This window comes from Desmodus rotundus, chromosome 7, assembly GCF_022682495.2.
Source record: "Desmodus rotundus isolate HL8 chromosome 7, HLdesRot8A.1, whole genome shotgun sequence".
Lineage (NCBI taxonomy): Eukaryota > Metazoa > Chordata > Mammalia > Chiroptera > Phyllostomidae > Desmodus > Desmodus rotundus.
In genome coordinates this window covers 11,960,547-11,981,718 of record NC_071393.1, presented here as the reverse complement: position 1 = coordinate 11,981,718, position 21,172 = coordinate 11,960,547, and the positions used below count along the sequence as shown (strand labels likewise).

The 21,172-nt window shown below is 42.1% G+C and overlaps 1 protein-coding gene across 2 annotated transcripts in view; it reads right to left on the bottom strand.

The window, feature by feature from the left end:
• CORO1C (coronin 1C) overlaps window positions 1-20,296 on the bottom strand; it is a 71,264-nt gene extending 50,968 nt beyond the window's left edge. The window contains exon 1 of one of the 2 annotated variants that reach the window (XM_024566985.3): window positions 20,142-20,296. The gene's annotated coding sequence lies outside the window, so the exon portion shown is untranslated. Of the gene's footprint in view, window positions 1-19,719; window positions 19,867-20,141 lie in introns of those variants that run through there. The other variant, XM_053928552.1, reaches the window with a different exon arrangement.
• Window positions 20,297-21,172: the final 876 nt, after the last annotated feature.

Genomic DNA, 21,172 nt, shown 5'->3' with positions numbered 1-21,172 from the left:
CTTCATCAAAATTTAAAACTTTTGTGCTTTAAAGGACACCATCCAAAGACACAGAATGGGAAAAAATTTTGCAAATCATGTTTTTGATAAGGCACTTGTATCTATAATATATAAAGAATTCCTAAGACTCAACAATGAAAGACAAATAATCCAATTTAAAAATGGGCAAAGAACTTGAATTTTTTCCAGAGAAGATATACAAATGTCCAATAGGCACATGAAAAGATACTGGACATCATTAGTCACGGGGGAATGTAAAGCAAAACCACCGCAAAATACCACTTCACACCCACTAAAATGGCTAGAATTGAAAAGTCATGATATTATTGACTTTTCAATTCTAGCCATTTTAGTGGGTTAATGAGGATACAGAGAAATCGGAACCCTCCCGCACTGCTAGTGGGAATGGAAAATGGTGCACCTGCTTTGGAAAGCAGTCCGGAAGTTCCTGAAATGGTTAAACAAAGAATTACCATATGACCCAGATATTCCACCCCCAGGAACATACCCCTAAGAATTGAAAACAGGTATTCAAACAAATATGTGTACATCAATGTTCACAGCAGCATATTCATAAGAGCCAAAGGAAACAACTCACGTTAGATATCCATTAGGTGAGTAGAAAAACAAAATGTCATACATAGATACAATGGAATATTATTTGGCAATGAAAAGGAATGAAGTATTAATACTACTAATACATGCTACAACTTGGATAAACCTTGAAAATATTACACAAAGGGAAAGAAGCCAGTCACAAAAACCTACATATTAACATTACATTTATATGAAAGTCCAGAACAGGCAAATCTACAAAGAAAAGTACTCGTAAATTAGTGACTGCTGGGGAAGACGCTGGTACAGGGGGACAGAAAGCTATGGCTAAAGTGTACAGGGCTTCTTTTTGAAGTGATGAAATGTTCTAAAATTGACTGTAATGGTAAGTGCACATATTCGCAAATATACTAAGACACTGAACTGTATACTTTAAATGGGTAAATTGTATGGTATGTGAATTACATCTCAATAGAGATGGTTCTTTTTTAATCTGAAAAGTGCTCAGCATAGACTCTGATAATTGTTAGCAATAATTATTTAAGAGCCCACTAACAGGTTTCTCTACCCAAGGGGGTAAAAAACAAATAAATTCTCTACTGATTATGGGCGAAGAGCGTAATATTCACATAAGAGAACCAGCATCAATTTTCAAGGACCCTCTGCAGAAGTTTTTGTTCTCTCACGCCAGCATGGTATTCATTGTACTTAAGTTTCTCCTCTAACAAGGGAAAAAATGGGAACTATCTCAAATAGAAAGACTCCCTTCTTCTTAAGACAGCTGCCAAAATGATATTCGTGTTTCACCAATTTTCTAAATGTTTAGCTATAAATTGCTAAATTGCAATGTCATACTATCAAACTTAGTTCTTTTACTATCTTGTTCTAAATTACACAATTAAGTATCCCCCCAAACGAAAGCATTTTATTAACTTCTCAATTATATTAAAAAGAATAAATGGAAAAAATTCTAAGGAAATATTAGGTACACTTTAAATGGCTTATCAGACTGAGTTCAACCTTGGAGAACTTGCCCACTCATGATGTCTTTCAAGTATAAATTCCTAAAACTGCACAGGGACTTTTCCCTGCATTTGGAGAATCATAACAGTATGAAAGAAGGAGATGATGTAGCCATAAGTCATTCATTAAGTGAATCAAAGGAATGTTCACAAATGTCAAAACAAATTGACTTTAGATAGGAGAAAATACAATGTGTTTGTAAATTCCACAAAATGTGGGAATTACAAACCTTATCTTAGGCCTTATAACATGCAATTTATCATTCTGCCCATATTTTCAGTAAGATTGGGACCATTCCAGCATGGTTTTCATTATGATAAAAACTAGTATGCCTCTGAAAGACAGTGTGAGGACAGGTGGGAAGTACAGGCTCAACTATGAAATGCGCTCTCTGGAATTACACTGAAACCTCTATTTTAGAAACAGGAACAGTCGTCTCCCCGGCCCAATTTTCCAGGTGATACTGAAGGACAAAGAAAGTGGATTAAGAGTTAGGTTTTGATTGTCAAGCAACTATCATAATCAATTTCTTTTTCTTTTATTTATCTTTTCCATAGTCACCATGTTGTACATTACATCCTCGGGACTTACTAATCTTGTAATGCTAAGCCTGTAATTTTGATCACCAACACCCATTTCAGCCACCCCCATTCACCTGACTCTGGCAACCACCGTTCTGTTCCGTTTCTATGAGTTCCAGGTTTTTAAAACTTTTACAGCCAATGTATAAGTGATACATACAGTACTTGTCTTTCTCTGTCTGACACATCTCCCTTAGCATAATGCCCTCCAGATCCATCCATGTGGTCACAAATGGTAGGATTTCCATCTTTTTTATAGCTAAATAATATTCCACCACATTACTTTATATATCTCTCATATTTTCTTTATCCATTCATTTGTCGATGGACACCTTTGTTGTTTCCCTATCTTAGCTATATGGTAAGTAATGCTGCAATGAACATGCAGGTGCAGATAACTTTTCAAGACAGTGATTTAATTTCCTTCGGATAAATACTTGGAAGCAGAATTGCTGGATCATATGGTAGTTCTAGTTTTAATATTTTTGAGAAACTTTCATACTATTTTTCCATATTAGCTACATCAAATTACATTCCTACATAAATTTCTAATCTGTACATTATATACTTCTGTTTTTGGCTTCAAATAAAGAAATATAAAGCTGACTACCCACACTCATGATACTTAATAGCTCATCTACAGAAACAAAAAAAAATTAAAATTTTCTTTACATGTTGGGTGAACATCTTAACTAAGAACAAACTGTAAAAATAAGGTCTACCTCTATTGTAAGTGTCAGAGGAAAGTTCATGAGAAATCATTCTCAGAATAAAATATGTTCATTCAACTGATAATCCCCAAATGTTAGAAGACTGCAAAGGCGTGTTTCTTATGGTACTGCCCAGTCAAGTTATACACAGAAAACTTATTTCACAGGCCATACATAAGAAATGTGTTGGGTGTTAAGGGGAAAAAATGTATCCAAGACAGGGTGTTTATATTGTAATGGCACCAAATAAAATACACTCAAAACACCTGAGTAAATGTTACTACATTTTCTCTATTCTGTCCACTTCCATCAATCCCATAAAAAATGACCACAATTTTGACATTTCCTTGTTTATTGAGAAGTTATCTGTTTAAAGATCCCAGCAGATGTACTTCTATGGCTCATATGGAAGGCAACACATCCTGCTAGAAACACATACAGGAAAACCCCTACTAGTAGCAAATCCTGCTCAGCACAGTTGCTGAGACCATTCCAAAGCATCAATTACTCCAGTGCTCACTAGGCTGAGAATGTTCCCTGGCCAGGACCACAGGAAGACTCCAGGATATCCCCAGTGGGGAAAGAAAATGTTCCCTGTAAGTTGCTGCTCTGATGGTAGGCACTTTTTAATGTGCAAGAGATTTTGATGAGTTCTTTAATAGAAAATGGCAAGTAAAATAACAAACGAGGCAACAAATGTCCCAAACTCAGCTAGGACATTTAAATGGCAATCCCTCCAGTGAAAACTTCCTTTAACAAGTTGGAAATGTAATATGTAAGCCTGCATACAACATACATTCACAAAAGAGCAGACACCCAAAGCAAATATGGGAGGTATTATGATTAAATGCAAAAATTCAACATTCATCATTCCTGGATGTGAGTTGGCTGAACTTTTTTTCAATTTTCTTAAACAAAACCGACCAGTGACTTGAAGAGTTCACCTTAACAAATCATTTTTCACTGCATCCATTTCCTTAATTAACAGATTCATATGAGACATTCCAAAAAAAAAATTCCTAATTTACCTACTTTAACAAAAGTTATTTTAAAACGAAAAAGAGCCCTGGCTGGGTAGCTCAGCTGGGTAGAGCGTCATCCTGATACTCCAAGGTTGCGGGTTCGATCCCTGGTCAGGGCACATACATGAAGCAACCAATGAATGCATAAATAAGTGGAACAAATTGATTCTCTCTCCAATCAATAAATAAAAATCTTTTTTTAAAAAAAGGAAGAAAAAAGACCACAGTGCAGTATTTGGTATAAAACATAGCAGAGCCCTGACCAGCATGGCTCAGCTGGGTGAGCATTATCCCGCAAAAAAAAAAGCTGCCGGTTAGATTCCCTGTCAACCCGGTCCTGGTTGGGGCGCATGCAAGAGACAACCAATCAATGTTTCTCTCACATATCAATGTTTCCCTTCCTCTCTCTCCCTATCCTCTCTCTAAAAATAAATAAATAAATACATACATATTTTTTAAAAAACAACAACAACAACAACAGAAAAGTCAAACATACAACAAACCCCATTCACAGCAGCTATGGCTGAAAAGGATTTGTACCGCACACTGATGACACTGAGGCAATAGGGGGAAAATGATGTTTTCTAGAAAAACCACTGACCACTTAAGACAACTGACCGAAAGTACTGAATAGCCTTGATGTTGGTTCAATTTATCACGACACCAAGAATGGTAAGAATAAGGGGTGGCGGGGAGGAGACAAGTTTTAAAAAAAGAATAAAGGGAAAAAACCACAGCCTTCCAAATAGTAACACCCCATTATTCATCCAAGTAATAGGTAAGGTGCCAATAATGAGGCATACCAGTCATAAATGTACTTTGTTTCAACTTAATTACCAAATATTATTTTTTAAATGTTTCTAGGAACAAAAGGACAAGAAAATGCAAGATCTACCAAAAAGCATCCAGGCTCAGTCCTCCCAGAAGCCTGGAGTAAAAGGGTTCCAACACTCATCAATTCCAGGCCCTTCATTTTCAGCCCAGAGGCATTATGTGACTTGCCCAAAGATAAAGGACATCTGAGAGAGACACACAATGACCTCAAACCACAGAGGGCAGTTCAACTCTCCACCCCCTGAACTTTCATAGCTTGTCACGACAAACTCCCAGTCATACATACCATCTGGCTTTCCCACATCAGCCCGAGTGCCATTCAGAGCCTGTTCATGGGCGCGCTGCCTCGACTCAGTTCCACACTTGGCGAGTTTGTGCAATTTTTAAATATGAAATTGCATTTTGCTCACTTTGTAAACATGACTCAACATGGAAAAACCAACTGGCTGTAAGCATTCAAATATACCGAGACAAACAACAGAGAGCAATGGGTATGCCAAGTCTTTACTTCTAACTGAAAACCTCTAGGCTGAAGCCAGAGGCCTATGTGCTCAACTGTCCAAAAGAACAGCATGAAAGGACATGTGGCAAATTCTGGAAATTACATATGAAACAATGACAGTTTCTAGAAGTCAAGATATAATGAAGAGGTTTATAAAGCTTTCTAAGAGGAGAACTCCAACTTTTACTTTTTACAATTTTGTACTCATTTTAGGAATTTGTTACAAAGAAAAGTTGGGCACCACCTAACATCAGCATAAACACTGATGATTTAGAGTAGAATATGAAACTATGAAAATGACAGCTAAAAATGAAGTCTGACAAGGAATGAAATGAGATATATACATAAATCCAATCCCTACAATAACCACTTTAAGTATCTTACATTTTATGTCAAGTGTATCTCAATAAAGCTGATGTTTTTAAAAAATGAAATGAGCATACGATCAGCAAAATAGCACCATAAGCATCCTAAATATAAAAATAGAGATCTTCAAATTAACTCTCACTTTTAACTCTCGGTATGACCGAGAGACCCTTTATCACTAAAACACGCCCTGATGGTGACTGTACCACACTTAAATAAGAATGACATCAGAGAAATTTTGCAGTTACTAAAACATGAGATTATAAGCTTGTAGGGGTCACCTCTTGCTCAATGACAGAAATACATATTTTTATTTTACTATCAAAATAAGAACACATTTTCCCCAAGACATTGTACAAGGATGATGTGTTTACTATCCCCCATCTCTCCCAATTTTCCGCTTGCCACCAGCATCTTTCTAAACACAACCACCTCCACCCGTCCCTGGAGCTTTGAGGAGGACTGAAGAAATCTCCAGCACAGAGACAGAGGCAGGCACTCTCTGCCCGGAGAACCCTGAGGAACTGCAGAAATTCGTCTGAGGCCGCAGCCATCTCCCTAAGTGCCCCACAGGAGACTAGGCTCAGAAGCTGAACTCTCTGCCGCTCTCTTCAAAGAGCCAAATTAATCCCAAGAGTTCTCATACCAAATGCAGAACTTTTACAGACATGGCTGACACTGCAATCTCACTTAAAAATTAATGATGAATGTGTTTCAAAATACTCCCTATACTGATGATCAACAACTACTAAAAAGCACACTGTGTATGACCAAACTTGCTAAATCTGTTTCCACTACTTGGTCAGATGGAGTTTTCTCTTGGAACAATATTTTAATAATTCTTTGCCAGTAGTCTTATACCAGGATATGAAATTGCCTGTGACTCCAAGATCTTTTTGTTGTTGCTGTTTTAAGGCATTTTTATAAGGATGCTTGTAAGGCTGGTCCTAGGCAAAACTAACAAAGTCAAAATACAAAGTAATCACCTTCAACTGAAGAATTTCAGTCTTGTCCTGACCGGTGTGGCGCAGTTGGTTGGGCGTCACCCACCCCCCAAGCGATAAGTTGCCAGTCTGATTCCCAGAGGTCAGGGTACACGCCCAGGCTGTGGGTTCAGTACCCAGCTGGGGCATGTACGGTTGCAACCAATTGGTGTTTCTCTGCCACATCGATGTTTCTCTCCCTCCCTTTCTCCCTCCCTTACCCTCTCTCTAAAAATAAATAATAAATAATATCTTTAAAAAAATATTTCACTCTTCCCTTTTTAATACCCTATACTGTGGGCGAGCAATGACTAAATACACATATACTCTTGACGATGTTTCAAGGGAATGGTACGGTACAGTAGGGAAAACTCTGGCCTGGATGTCAGACATAAGTTTATTCTCACATACAGTCACGTACCCACTGAATTGTTTTGGTTCCACGGTTCTTGGTTTCTTCTATAAAATGGGAGAACTGAACATGAGTGGTTTCTAAAGCCTACAAACCTATAGGAAATGGTTCTTTCACTGGCCTCCAGTCCACACCCCCCAGTAAAACACACAACTCACTGAGAACTGAATTCTGAATTAGACACTAGCACCTACAGGGTTATACATATAACATGTACACTCACCTGTAAATGCTGAATAAGTCTTTAATCTCAATCATTCCTCATTCATTTATTCACCATTCAATTATTCATTGAGCTTTGTCCATGTACCTGGCATTATACTATACACTGAAGACACAATGGTGAGCAAGCAAACCTAGCCCTTACTGCTCTCGTAGAGCTTACAGTCTACTGGAGGAGATACACCATAATCAAATCCCGACCCAAACATTAACGGGCAGCTGGGACAGACACTGGGGTGATGAAGTACATGGGCGACGCATCGATAACCAGGGCAGAGAACCACTACTTTGTATTAACACCCAAGAGTCTTCTCTTTACAAGTACAATGTCTGAAAAGAGTAAAAACAGAGGAAAAAATATTTAAATACATATTGTACCTTTCAGATTAACAATAGGATCTGTGGCTTTAAAATTAAGTTTGCCAAGCAAGATGCCTGAAGCTTGAAGGTAAATACACTGAGCGTGATATCTGAAAATGAAGCTACACTATTCAAAATAAAAATCTCCCTATGTTTCCAGAATTTTCAGACATCCTACAGAAACAGGAAAGCACGCCTCTTAAAATCTTACTGCAACTTACGACAGATCATTTTGTCTGTCTGATCCTTTTTGGTAAAATTACAAACTATTTCCTTATCAGTACATCTGTCTTCTAAAGGAGAAAGAGAAATAAACACAGAATATCAGTATCTACAACAGAGTACAAGAAACTATAACAATGTAGCTCACAGGGGAAAATGTAGTTACAACCAAATAAATACTTTCTGTAATCTCTAAAAACTGCCAGAAATAACACACAATTACAAAAACAATTTTTTGTGTGATCACTTATCACAACATCAATCACTAAATAATTTAAACCAAAGCCTGTCATTTTTGAAAGTTTAATGTATTGCACAAATCAACTCTTAAATGATGAGACCATTCAGCAATTGAAATGGTGCACAATTCGCGGTATTTTAACTTACACAGTTCCTGTCAACTTCTCAAGTCAAAATCAACCCAAACACAGTGAATCCTTGGAGCTCCAGGAGCCACTCAAGTGCCCTGAGACCTACCCTTTGATTCGTCTGGAGCTGGCCCTACAGCCCCCGTCAGGACAAACCACCAAGTGGGACGACGACACTTACCAGTCAGTCAAGGCATTAAAAGATGAGCAACCAGAGGAAGACAGTAAAGAGAAACTCCGCCTACACGGCTACCTTAACTTTCAGTCCTCCTCCTGATACAAATTATGGTTCTTCCCATATCTGTTTTGACAAAAACTCTTAAGATGAAAGCACGCTTCCATGAGGATGTGGCTTCACTGATTCTTTCTGAAGGCAAAGTTGCTAACTGGACTACAAAACAAAGCCCTAAGAACCCCGTGCTACCAATATTTTCAACTTATTTAATAGGTCGGTTAAGTAAATTTGCAATAAAGCACCAAAATGTAATGTCACTCTATTTTTCATCAGAATTCATGCTTTAAATAACCAAAACGCCAAAATGTGCTTTGCAAATAACGTTTCAATAAAGAAATGTATATGCACACACTCTAACATTTATTTATAACGAAAATTATGAGGTTAGCTTATCGTAATTTAATAAAGCAAATGTTTACAATTAGCAGTCCTACACCATAGAAAACTTCATCTTTATTCCTTCCATCTTCTAGGAAAATGGGAGACTGACAACCCCTATTACGAGTGTATCATGTAAAAAAATTCAATTATTCACCTAACAGTCACTGAGCACCGACTGTGCGCCAGGCAGTGGGCCGGGAAATGGAGGCACAGAAAATGTAAGGTGTTCTCTTCCTTTCAGGGAACACAGTGTTCACTTTCACAAAATAGAAAAATAATAATTCCATATTTATATTTACTTTTTAATTTCTATTCATGGAACCCAAAATGTAATTAGTGTAGAAATCATTAATAGTGATACCTACAAATTACATCTGCATATTCCATGTCTACACTATATTTACATTTGACTCAAATATAGCGTATAAATGTATATTCCATTACTATGACTTTCCACAATCCGGGCCCTCCCACCTACCTGATACTACTCTTCCCCAATTACATCTGTTTCGAGTCGGCCTGGTGCTACTGAGCTCACCCACAGGCAGGGCCTCACTGTTAATGTCCCATAAATACTGACCCTCCCATGCCCTGCCCTCTTACCTCCCAGAGCTCAATCCCCAAACAGAATTCACCACAAAGAATTATACACTTGAGGGTTAGCAGAAGTTTCTAATCTATTTTTTTAACTCTTGCACATTTTTAAAGTAAATCAAAACATTAAGCTTGTCATTAACACTTTGTGAAGACCTTTTTCTTAGTTGCTCCAGAAAAAGCAGGTCCCTAATCCTTATTCCACTCAGCATCATAACATGTTTGAATGAGCAGAGTTCTTAGAAACCAGGTAGTCCAAACCCTTCAAAAAGGTAATAACCAAAAGATGATGTCAATTATTTCCCACTGTTTGCAGAAGGAGGGGCTTTTTGTTAAGAGTTTATAAAGAAATAGAAATACAGATGGAGATCAGTACCCAGCTCTGGCCAGTCGGTACCAGCTACCTCAAATTACAACCATTAGCTGCCCTGATCCACTTCTCAAGGGTCACAGAAACAAGCCACTTTGCCAAAACCTAAGACCCTTTCCAGCTTTGATTCCTAAATGGCAAGGGGGGGGGGAAGGGATCATGAGTATTTGGGGGGCGGGATGTAGCAGATTCACTGTTTTAGAGGTAACAGGAAGAACCTTTCAAAACAGGCAGGGCTTCTTCCTGATTGCGGGTGTCAGGGCTAGCCTCTTCACATGGGCTCTGCCTGATCCCACCTGCCTCTGCTCGGCTCTCCCCTTGAAACCGTATTACACTGACTGAATGCCAAAATTTCATTAAGACAATCTGTTCATCAATAAGGAACCTCCTTTTTAAAAGTATTAATACTGTACCTCCACAAGGCTTAAGGAATGTGAGTGAAATACGGTAACATAAGTAAGGCCCGAAGTCATCCTAACACTGAATAACAGTGATGGTTTAGTAATAACTGGCCATCCAGGAACACATTTGTGGAAATAAATTTGAGCCATTTGCTTTGCTACTACTATTTAAAGGAGATCAGACTAACCAGGGGAGTAGAAGCTTCAAATTAAGACAGAGGATGAAGAACATGGAAGACTGCTGTGGCATGAGGCTGCTGGATGTCACAGAGCCTGGAACAGGCAGCTAGGATGTGGATCCTTACTTCTGTTTCACAGACTCCCAAGATCCAGAATCCCATTATCACCATTAACAGTTTCAAAAGCTGTGCTGTGAATTAAACAGGTTTCCTCATTCTTCAGTCTAGGCTGAGAACTTACCCACCACTTGTACTACTGAATCTACACCAAAAAATGCTATCTGAATTCCAAATAACTGAGTTACTCTTTGGAACATAACCCAGTCGTGGGTTGGGGACTGAATATACACACTGCCTTTGAAACAGAAACTACATCTGGGCTCTCCAACCATTCACTCTGAGAAAACCACACGGTCCACAACTATCCTCCGTGGCAAGATGCATCATTTGTTCCCCCTGACAACGTGACTCAGCCCAGTGCATCCAAGATATCTCCACACTGCGTAAGATCAAACTGGAAGTCTTAGGGTTAAAAAAAAACCCATAACACTTCCAATCTATCTTCTATAGTGCACTGTAAAGCAACAGTAGCCCACATAAGAAACAGAGCCTAAGGAAAATTACTCTATTCCTAAAACAGACAACACACATCTTATTAAATATCACCCCTAAAGAGCTGTGGCCAGCACGCGTTGGCTCGAGCCGCTTCCTTGCTTGCCAAGAAAAACTAGGATGACAATGTTAAACTAAAGACACTACTAACCACAAAATTAATTTACCATCTAGCTTGTAAAGTGACTAGTCTCCTAATAAATCCTTCTGCTTAATGGAGATGACGGCTCCAATGTGTACCGTGTTTCCCAGTTGCCACTCAGACCGCATCTGAGTTTTTATATTAATAAATCAGCCTCCATTCTTTAAGTTCCTAAGAATGAAAGGAATTAGAATCTTTAACTAGAAAAGAATGCTTGACCATTATGAAAAGGAATTTAAGTATCTTTCATGTGAAGTAAGCAAATAATGGTGATTAAACATTTGTCTTAAAGGGGGGTGCCTGTGAACTTTGTCAAGAACCCCTACAATGCCAGTAGAAAATACACCCCCAAAGGTTTCACCCTCCCAACACTCCCTTTCCCAAGCATGTCATGGCCTTTCACGAAGCTGAAAAAGCACGGCTCTGTTCGTCCAGGATAAAGGCCTCAGAGGCGTCGGAACGTGTGGGCACCCATCTGATTCCCAGTCTGTCGTGGTCCCACGGGGACAGAATGACCACACTGTGAGGCAATGGTCACCTTCTGCTACCCCTAAGGGGTTTGCACTTCATACCTGCGACAATCAGTGCGGTTCAGTACCGGACGTGCTGTTCCTGTCAGACATAGTGTTTGCACATGTCCACGGCCTACTGGTGCCAATTATTCTGGGAAGACACAATGCAGTGGCTTCTTTGCAATATTCGCTGGTCCTTGAAACATCTGAGATAAGTCCTTACAACCACTACTAATAGCTCCTAAGACTGAAGAAATAAAAATGGATAAACAAAACACTGTCAAAGAACTTTATATTAAAACTAGAAAATCAAGTCTACCAAAGGCTTATGCAACAGATTCCATGTACTTAAGTTTCAAAAAAAATGCACCTAGAAGACCTTCTGAAAACGTGGACCAAGCTTAGCAGTTTCATACATGTGTGAAAAGGTGAAAAGGTGAGGAAAACAAAAAGCTGAGGGAAAACAACATTGTGATAAGGAACTGAAGAGAGAAATTGTGAGTCGGCTCCCTCTGTAGGTCTGGCAAAAGACAGTGGTGGAAGGTTAAGAGGGAACTGATGCATTAGGTCAAGGGCTAAATATCAGGTTCACACTGTAAAAAAAAAGGTTTCTCAAATCCACACTACACTATAAATCCGCCCTACCACTTATAAAAACCAATTCGAACTTCTCGTGGAAACAGGTGGAGAGAGGCTGGGGGAGGCGGGAAGGGACAGCTAAGTTCCTGATCTTCGCCAAGTGTCTCAGGCTCCTGTGACCACATTTCCCTCATCTGTAAGATCAGACAGGTACCTCCCACCCTGCCTGAGATTCGGGGTCACAAGCGAGCTGGAGCCCGGGCAGCTGTATTTATAAAGGTCTACCTCGGATCCTCACAGACCTTCAGAAGACAACCTCTGGACCTGAGAAGTAAACCTCCCAAATCCCTCTAAAATGATGTATCTTTTACAAGGTGCTCGAGACACTGGTACTAAAATATAACCCATTATTCACATGTTTTTAAATGTAGATAAATGCGTGACCAAAGGGGAAAAGTAAGTATGGAGTACTGTGAAGTTACTCCCTGCCCCATACGAAATACAAGCCTCCTGCTCCCACTTATATTCCAGTTTCTCTTTCTCTGCCCTGTGCATCAACCTGATTTAACTTCTCTTTACCGTGGCAAATAGAAGGACCCACTTTTTTTTATTGATGTAAGATTCAAATGACAGGCCCAATTTAACATCCCATGAAACTACTGTGGCTCTTTTCCCACATAGAATGTTACACTTTATCACAATGCTGCCATTCACATTATAACCAGATGAGTATCTCACACTCTGCAGTTCGATCTCTCAAACCCTAACATGCATCATTTGCCAGGAACTAACCCTTTTTCCTTAACAGATAAATAGATAAACACAGACAGACTGAACACAAGAATAAGGACTAAGTAAGAGAAGCTTGTCTGTACAGACATTTCCAATTCAAATAGATGGCAAAACACTACTTCATTTTTACCACCTTCCTATCCTAAAATTAGACACTTTTTTTTTCCTCTTCAGTGATTCTTTGATTCAAAGTCTAAATGCTGAGGTGTGAGTGGGAAGCCATACACGAATAGCTTAGCATGAGAAATAAAACCTACTCTACTAGATTCTCCGCAGTTCCATTCATTAGCAGACACGTAAGAGTGAAGGGTGAGGAAACACAAATTTATTCCACGCTACTCATTATTAGGCACTTTAGGTACTTTTCTCATTTAACGCTGACAATAACCCAGCAAGGTAGTCACTGCCATGGCCATCCGACAGAACAGGAAACAGGCTTGGGGAGGTGAGGTACTGGCAAGAAATGGAGTCAAGGGTGAAATCCAGCTCAGTCGGCCCTGAAGGCCTGCGCCCTTCATTGCCTCCGATTTTCTAAATACAAAACTCTCTTACAGCAAGAAACAATACAAGGTATTTTTCTTCTCTTCTTTATATCTTACCACCACCCAACCACTTCAATGAACCCAAAGCAGAAAATATAACCCAAATGGCCAGCGAGTTTCTTCTAATTCTCAGGAAGAAATTAAGTGTTTCTAAAGTAGTAAAAGTGAACATAACAACACAAAATGTAACTAGACTGCTACTGGAGTTAGATCAGGGGTGTCAAACTCATTTTCACCAGGGGCCACATCAGCCTGGCAGTTGCCTTCAAAGGCCGAATGTAATTTCAACTCCTTAACCGCTAAGGAGTAGTTACATTTATACAGTCCTAAAATTATTTCGGCCCTTTGAAGGCAACAGCCAAGTTGATGTGGTCCCTGGTGAAAACGAGTTTGATACCCCTGAGTCAGATGCTCTGAGAGAGCAAGACAGCACACACAAAAGAAAAGAAGGAAGAATGTGTCCTTACAACCCAGTTTATACCCTTTCCGAGGCCTGCACAGGGGTAGTCCCCGCTGGTGACCCGATACCACCAGACCTGGCCTGCCGCATTTGCGATGGGTAATTGTACCAAATCCATGGGCTCCCTGGCCACCTGCCCTACTAAGACTGTGGGCCAGTCATTACTGCTCATTAGAGGGAAGAACCTGGACAATAATGTTCTGCCCTCAGGAAAACGTTTCAAAGACTGGTTTTTAAAATCTGAGCAATTTTTTGGTAAGAGCTGGACTTGGATGCCCCAAAGGCAGAGGGGAATTACCTCTGCCCTTTGTGTTATTCTAACACAGACAACAAAACCGTGAATGAGAATCAGAGAAAGCCCCTGACCTCAGGAATATTCCAGTTAACATCAATAATCATTCATTCAGCAAATACCCAGTAGGCACTGGAGACTAAGCTGTGATCAAGAGAATCCAATTTGCCTTCCATGTCAATTTCCGTCTTGCATTCCCCCTTCGGTGAGAAGACATCTTTCAGACTGGAAGGTAAAGTTCGGGTCCAGTTCTTGTAAGCAGACAGGAGTCCTGAATGGGTGATGCATCAGAGCAGGGACAATGTCTGCCCATGAGAAAGAGTAAGGTTTCACAGAGGATCCCAACAGGCAAATGGGATACGGCAAGTGGAAAAGGGGGCAGAATAGTAAGCACATCACAAGAAGATCTGAAGGCTGGGATGTTTCAGGGAGTGGCAGTGGGGATGATACATAAGGGGAATAGTGAGTGGTAAGGCAGGCTGAAATGAGAGACGCCTTGACCCATAGCCACATTAAGAAGCACAAACTTTAACCACAGACACAGGGGTAGGAGACAACTAGAGGATTGAAACAGCAAAATGACATTGTTCCCTGATGTACCCTTTTTGCTCTTGGACTAACTCAAATGTTTTCCTAACCCTTTCACCTTTGGCTTTTAATTTAAGTAATCAAAATAATGATAACAATATGATTTAAAGTCTAAATAATTTCTAACTCCATTATTATCCATTTTGACTCCATTATGCATAAATTGGACTTCACCAAAATTAAAAACTTCTGTCTTTCAATGACACCATCAAGAAAGTGTGCCCTGGCTGGTGTGGCTCAGTGGAGTAAGGGCCTGAAAACCAAAAGGTCGCTGGTTCCATTCCCAGTCAGGGCACATGCCTCCTGGGTTGCGGTCCAGGTCCCCAGTTGGGGCGTGAAAGAGGCAACCAATCGACGTATCTCTCACACATCAATGTTTCTCTCCCTCTTTTTCTCTATCTCTCCCCTCCATTCTCCCTAAAATCAATAAGCATGTCCTCCAGTGAGGATTAAAAAAAGAAAATGAAAACACAACTCACAAAATGGAGAAAATTTTTGCAAATTATATATCTGATAAGGCACTTGTTTCTAGAATATAACTCATAACTTAACAATAGAAAGATAACCCAATTTTAAAATGGGCAAAGCATTTGAATAGACATATCTCCAAAGAAAATACACAGTTGTCCACTAATCACATAAGATGCTGAACACATCATTAGTCATCAGGGAAATGCACATCAAAACCACAATGACATATCACTTCACACCCACAAGGATGGCCAAAATCAAAAAGTCAGAGAATAACAAGTGTTGGCAAAGATGTGGAAAAACTGAACCCTTTATACACTGCTGGTGGGATTGTAAAATGGTGTAGCTGCTTTGGAAAACAATCTGGCAGTTCCTTTAACAGCTATACATAGAGTTACCAACATGACCCAGCAATTCCCAAGAGAAATGAAAGCATATGTCCATACAGAAACTTGTACATGTATGTTCATAGCAACATTACTTATAATAGCCAAAAACGGGAAACGTCCAATGTTGATCGGCTGATGAATGGATAAACGAAACATGGTATATCCATACAATGTAATATTATGCAATCATGAAAAAAGAATGAAGCACACATACATGCTATAACACATATAAACCTTGAAAACATTATGCTTAGTAAAAGACAGACACAAAAGACCCCATATTGTATGATTCCACTTACATGAAATGTCCAAAATAAGCAAATCCAGAGACAAAAAGTAGATTACTGGTAGCCTAGGGCAGGGGAGGGAAGAGAACGAAGTAGAAGGGATTGCTAATGGGTATGGGGTTTCTTTTGGGGCTGATGAAAACATTCTACAATCGTAGTAATGACTGCACAACTCTGCGAGTATACTAAAAACCAATGAACTGTACACTTTAAATGAGTTAATTGTATGGCATGTGAATTATATCTCAATAAAGTGATTATAAAACAAAAAAGAGCCCTGGCTGTTGTGGCTCAGTTGGCTGAGCGCCCTCTTACAAAGCGAAAGATCAGGGATTCAATTCCCAGTCCAGGCACATGCCTAGGTTGCAGGTTTAGACCCTGGTCAGGGCACATATGAGAGGCAACCAATTGATGTTTCTCTCTCATATCGATGTTTCTCTCCCTCTCTTTCTCCCTCCCTTACCCTATCTGTGAAAATAAACAAACAAAACCTTAAAAAACAAAAAAAACCAAAAAAAGACTCCATTATACACCATTAAAATACAAAATAAGGTCTCAAAAAGGAGTATATAATCTTGTTCACTCACTTTAAAGGATCTGAACTAGGGCAATGAAAACCCAGAGAGATTCTGTTACTTAACATTCTGGGTACTAGGTCATACTGAAATATTCATGACGATTTCCATGTTTTAATACAGAAAAGGCATCCTAAGTTTAAAAAGTCACGTAAGTGTCAGAAAAAGAGTTCATAATTCAAGATAACACAGGGAACTCATCAAACAGAAAATACACACAGATCTGTACCCTAACTATGAAACTGGCACCCAATTTATTACTTTTCCACCTCTAAAAAAGAAGTCAAAGATAAAACAGTCCAGTTAATACTACTACTACTAATAATGTTTCCAGAGCACCAGTTTGTGGCAAATCAAAGTATTAAGAAATAACTTGCCATCATAAGGAACTGAATCTTCCATTCTCAGTTACATAACTAAGAACTGACAGTTTATCCCTTTGAACATTCTATTTCATAGACAAGAGAGTGATCCTCCTTCTCCTGGTTGGAGTGGGTCTCCAAAGGTAGAGGTGTATTAAGTATAAAACTTACTTAAGAAAAAAATCCAACAGTGTTTAAAAAGTGCTGTATCTCAGTCCTAAATCTAATCCTAAACTATATAAAGTAATAGACATAAATGCTGGTTAGCACAATCTGCAGGCACGGTAACAAATGATCACGAAAATTTCAATATTGGCCCTGTCCACATAGCTCAGTTGTTTAGAGTGTCATCCCAATACACCAAAGTCGCAGGTTGGATCCCAAGTCGGGACACATACAACAATCAACCAATGAATGCATAAGTAAGTGGAACAAAAGTGAATCTCTCTCTCTCTGTCTGGCCCCCCTTCCTCTCTCTCTCTAAAATTAATAAATTAAAAAATAAAATTTAAAGGAAAATTCGCCCAGACTGGTGTGGCTCCATGGGTTGGGCGTCATACTGCAAACCATAGGGTCACAGGTTCAATTCCCAGTCAGAGCACATGCCTAGATTGTGGGCCAGGTCCCCCGTTGGGGGGGTGGGAGACAACGGAACAATGTTCCTCTCTCTCTCTTTCTTCCTCCCTATCCCCTCTCTAAAAATAAATAAATAAAATCTTTTTAAAAAATTAAAATTAAAAATTCAATACTGTGTGCAATGATAGCTCATTGCTATGTGTCTATTAAAATTCATCAGGCTTTAATTACCTTCCACAAATAATCAAAAGCAAACACAGACAGGGCACATCCCAGATTTGTCGCAAAGGTGTGTATCTGACCTTTATTCCAATCTTTGTTCATTCCTCAGCACACCTGACTACTACCACCTCTCACAAAGCATTGTCCTCAGGACCTAACACACAACACCACTTCCAGTTTTATTTGACTTTTTCTACCGCTATTTATTTATGCAACCTCTCAGACCCAAAGGTTACTATTAGGCTTCGTATCCAAAACCTGCAACTCTGAAATGTATCTCCAAGCCAAAAACATTAGTTTCCTTAAATTATTTTTCTGAAATATACAGCACCAAGTCCAAAATATATACACCTCTCTATTTGCCTTCACAACTGAACAGACAGTACAAAACAACTGCTTATACTTAATCACGTTTCTGACCGTCCTAGCAAGCCCTGGTGCCAGGAGAGAGTTCTGCCAGAGGAGGACAATGAAAATCATTATTATATAGAGTGACTAAGAGCCCTACACGTACAGTTTTAGAATGTAATCCCAGGCAAGAAGGCTCCGGTAAGAGAGCCCTAATATGTCGTGATAACTATTTCCAAAAGTAAATTTATTCGCCACCCAGTCCCAGTTTAAAAACACACACTGTATTAAATTCTTTTCAAATGTCTTATAGGTAAGAAAGGCCTTTGTACCCTGCTATCCTGAGAGGGACGAACAACTTGCAATTTGCCCTCACACCAAATCCCACGTTTGCAACATGTAGAGCAAGGACTTCAGACACCACAAAACAAGGGCAGCCTACATTAAGGCCAAATATAGGATGTGTTTCTAAACCACCATGCAGTAAAGCCTACGTTTCCTTTTCCAGCGATCAAAACCCTTTGAACACTCCCAAAAAAGGACGGCAGGGCCAGTGCCTCTCCCCAAGAGGAAGCCCCTTTCTTCTCAGCTCTCCCGCAGCCTGCCACTTCCCCCAACACGTTCAAATCGTTTAAGAGACGGAGAGCTGGTGTGTGCGTGCCTGTGTAGACAGGCGGGAGAGCTCGGTTCCTGCATTTCCACCCTCAACATCTGACCTCATCCTCAGTCATTTAAGCGCAGCGAAGCCCTACCTGCACCTCGCTCCTTTTCACTGCGTCCCTCGCCAGCTGCTTCGCTATTAGGGGAGCACATCTCTGCATCACCCAGTTCACACAGACGCTCCAGGCCCCCGACCCCGCAGCATTCCTGCTTCATTCTTTCTCTCCCAACCTCCCTCCCCCACCCCCACCCCCGCCAGTCCCGGCCCTCGGCTCCCCACGCCGGACTCATCCCCTTCCCAAACCGCCCTGTTCCGCCCTTTCTGACCCCTAACCCAGATCTTCAGGGCCCAGAGCTAGCCTCGCACCCAAAGCTACGCAACCCCCAAGCCAGAGTCACCCTCGCCCCTCCCACGCAGGGCCCAGCTCGCCCCCGCCACACGTGAACCCCAGCCCTGCCTACCCCCACCCGCTCGCTCCCAAGGGCCGCTCCAACTCCGTCCCCAGGTCTGGCGCCCCCGGACTCTGCGCCCTAGCCTCAAGCAACCCCTCCCCATCCAAAACCCCACCCAATCAGACAGGTTCCTGACCCCGAAAAACCTTCCTCCGCCAGCACAGACCGCACTCGGCCCCGCAGCTCCTCACCCGGCCAGGAGGTTTCCGGACCCCTAAAAGCCTCCCTTGGGCAATCTCCTCCCTAAAGGGGCCCCAGTTCACTCTCCTCAAACCAAGCGGTTCTGTCCCCAACTCCTCCCCACCCAGGCCCCGAGCCTCCGGCAGCAGCCCCGACCCCAAACCCCCGCACACCAGCCAGGGTGAGCCCCGGGTCCAAGGACCCGCACCCCGTGCAACCAGCCCAGTCCACTCCCCTACACCCGGCCCTGCCCCAAGCCCCGCCGGTTCCTGTCAGCCGGCGCCAGCACATGCTGCGAGGACAGGTCCGCCCGCCCGGCTCGCTCTCAAGCGGCCCCGCCAGGCGCGCGCTGCTCACCAGGGCCGAGGTGCCTGAGGCGCCGCCGCCACCAAAGTCCCCGCTGCAAATCCCGACGAAGCCTCCAACCGCTGTCGCCTCCCGCCTGGCACTGAGCGCCGCGCGGGGGAGGGGCGTGGGCAGCCGCCACCGCCCCCACCGCCTCACGCAGACTCCACCCCCGCACCGCACTGCGCCCAACCAGAGCCGTCGGGCTGAGGAGCACCACGCCCACTTCCGGCAGGAAAGTGCCGTTCCCACCCTGCGATCCACGCCTCACTCTCTCTAACGCCCCCTCTGGTCGCGCTGAAGGATGCAGGAGGGCGGCAGAGGAAGGCCGGGCCCTGGCGTCTGTACGGCCCGCTAGTCGTCTCAGAGGCCGGAGGGCCACGCCCACTGCTCCTCCAAACCGGGAGCGGCGGTGTAGAGCCCCGCCCACTGACCTGCTTGGCTCTGCGAGGCAACATGCCTGGCTCTTCAAAGATTCCTCCAGAGCCCCTTAAAAACCGGAACATCAGGTCCACTGAGCCCCGCCCACTACCCATCCAACCCCTCAGCCAGCCTCCCGGCTCCCTAAGCCGGGCTCCCCGCCCATTGCTTCAGAACCGACCTATCGGCACCACAAAACTCCGCAGCAAATTCTAGAAGACCCGCCCATAGACTAAACACCCTATTCGCAGCACTGCAAGCCCCGCCCACTGCCTATCTAAACGCTTGGAACTCCAAGCTCCGCCCCAAGTTCTCGAATCCCCGCCTCTGGCTGCTTAAGCTCCGCCTTTGCTCCCAGTATCCTTTCCCACCACCGCCTCTGGGGACTCCCGTTGATCTGGCCCTACCCCACTTTCAATTGTCATATTCCTAGTACTGGGTGGCTGAACCTGAGCTGGGACACTCCCACGTATCCCCCGCCCCCACAAGGAGGGCCCGTCTTGACCCCATTTCTCAGGTGAGGAAATGAAGGATGCACGGTCCCTCCCTTCCTTTTCCCGGTCAAAGTCCCTAGCTCGTTTACTTAATAATTAGACCGCCCCAGCCTGAAAGTCAGGGCACCGGGATTGAGTGCCAGCTCTGCTGCTGTCAGACTGTGTCCTGGGGCAGTTTCTTTCACCTCTACAAGCCCTAATTTCCTGATCGTTAGCGTAAAATTGTCTTATTAATAAGAGCCAGAGTCCCCTCCTGAAATACCAAACTCTGAAGTACCAAGATTTGGGGAACCTGAGCAAAGCTGAGAGGCAGGGCTATTTACTTCCCGAAGCAAGGCATCTTTGCAATTCACAGGGGAATATTTCCTTTTAAGCATCCGCCTCAAAGATGTGCGTTATGTAAAACAATGTCCACCTGAACCAAAACAGCTATCACAGCAAACTACTTATCCTCTCTAAGCCTCAGTTTCTTTAGCAGTAAAATAGGGATACTATAGTAGCAGCCCCACCCCGAAGGATTCCATGAGCTCACTCAGTTAATAATGCACTCA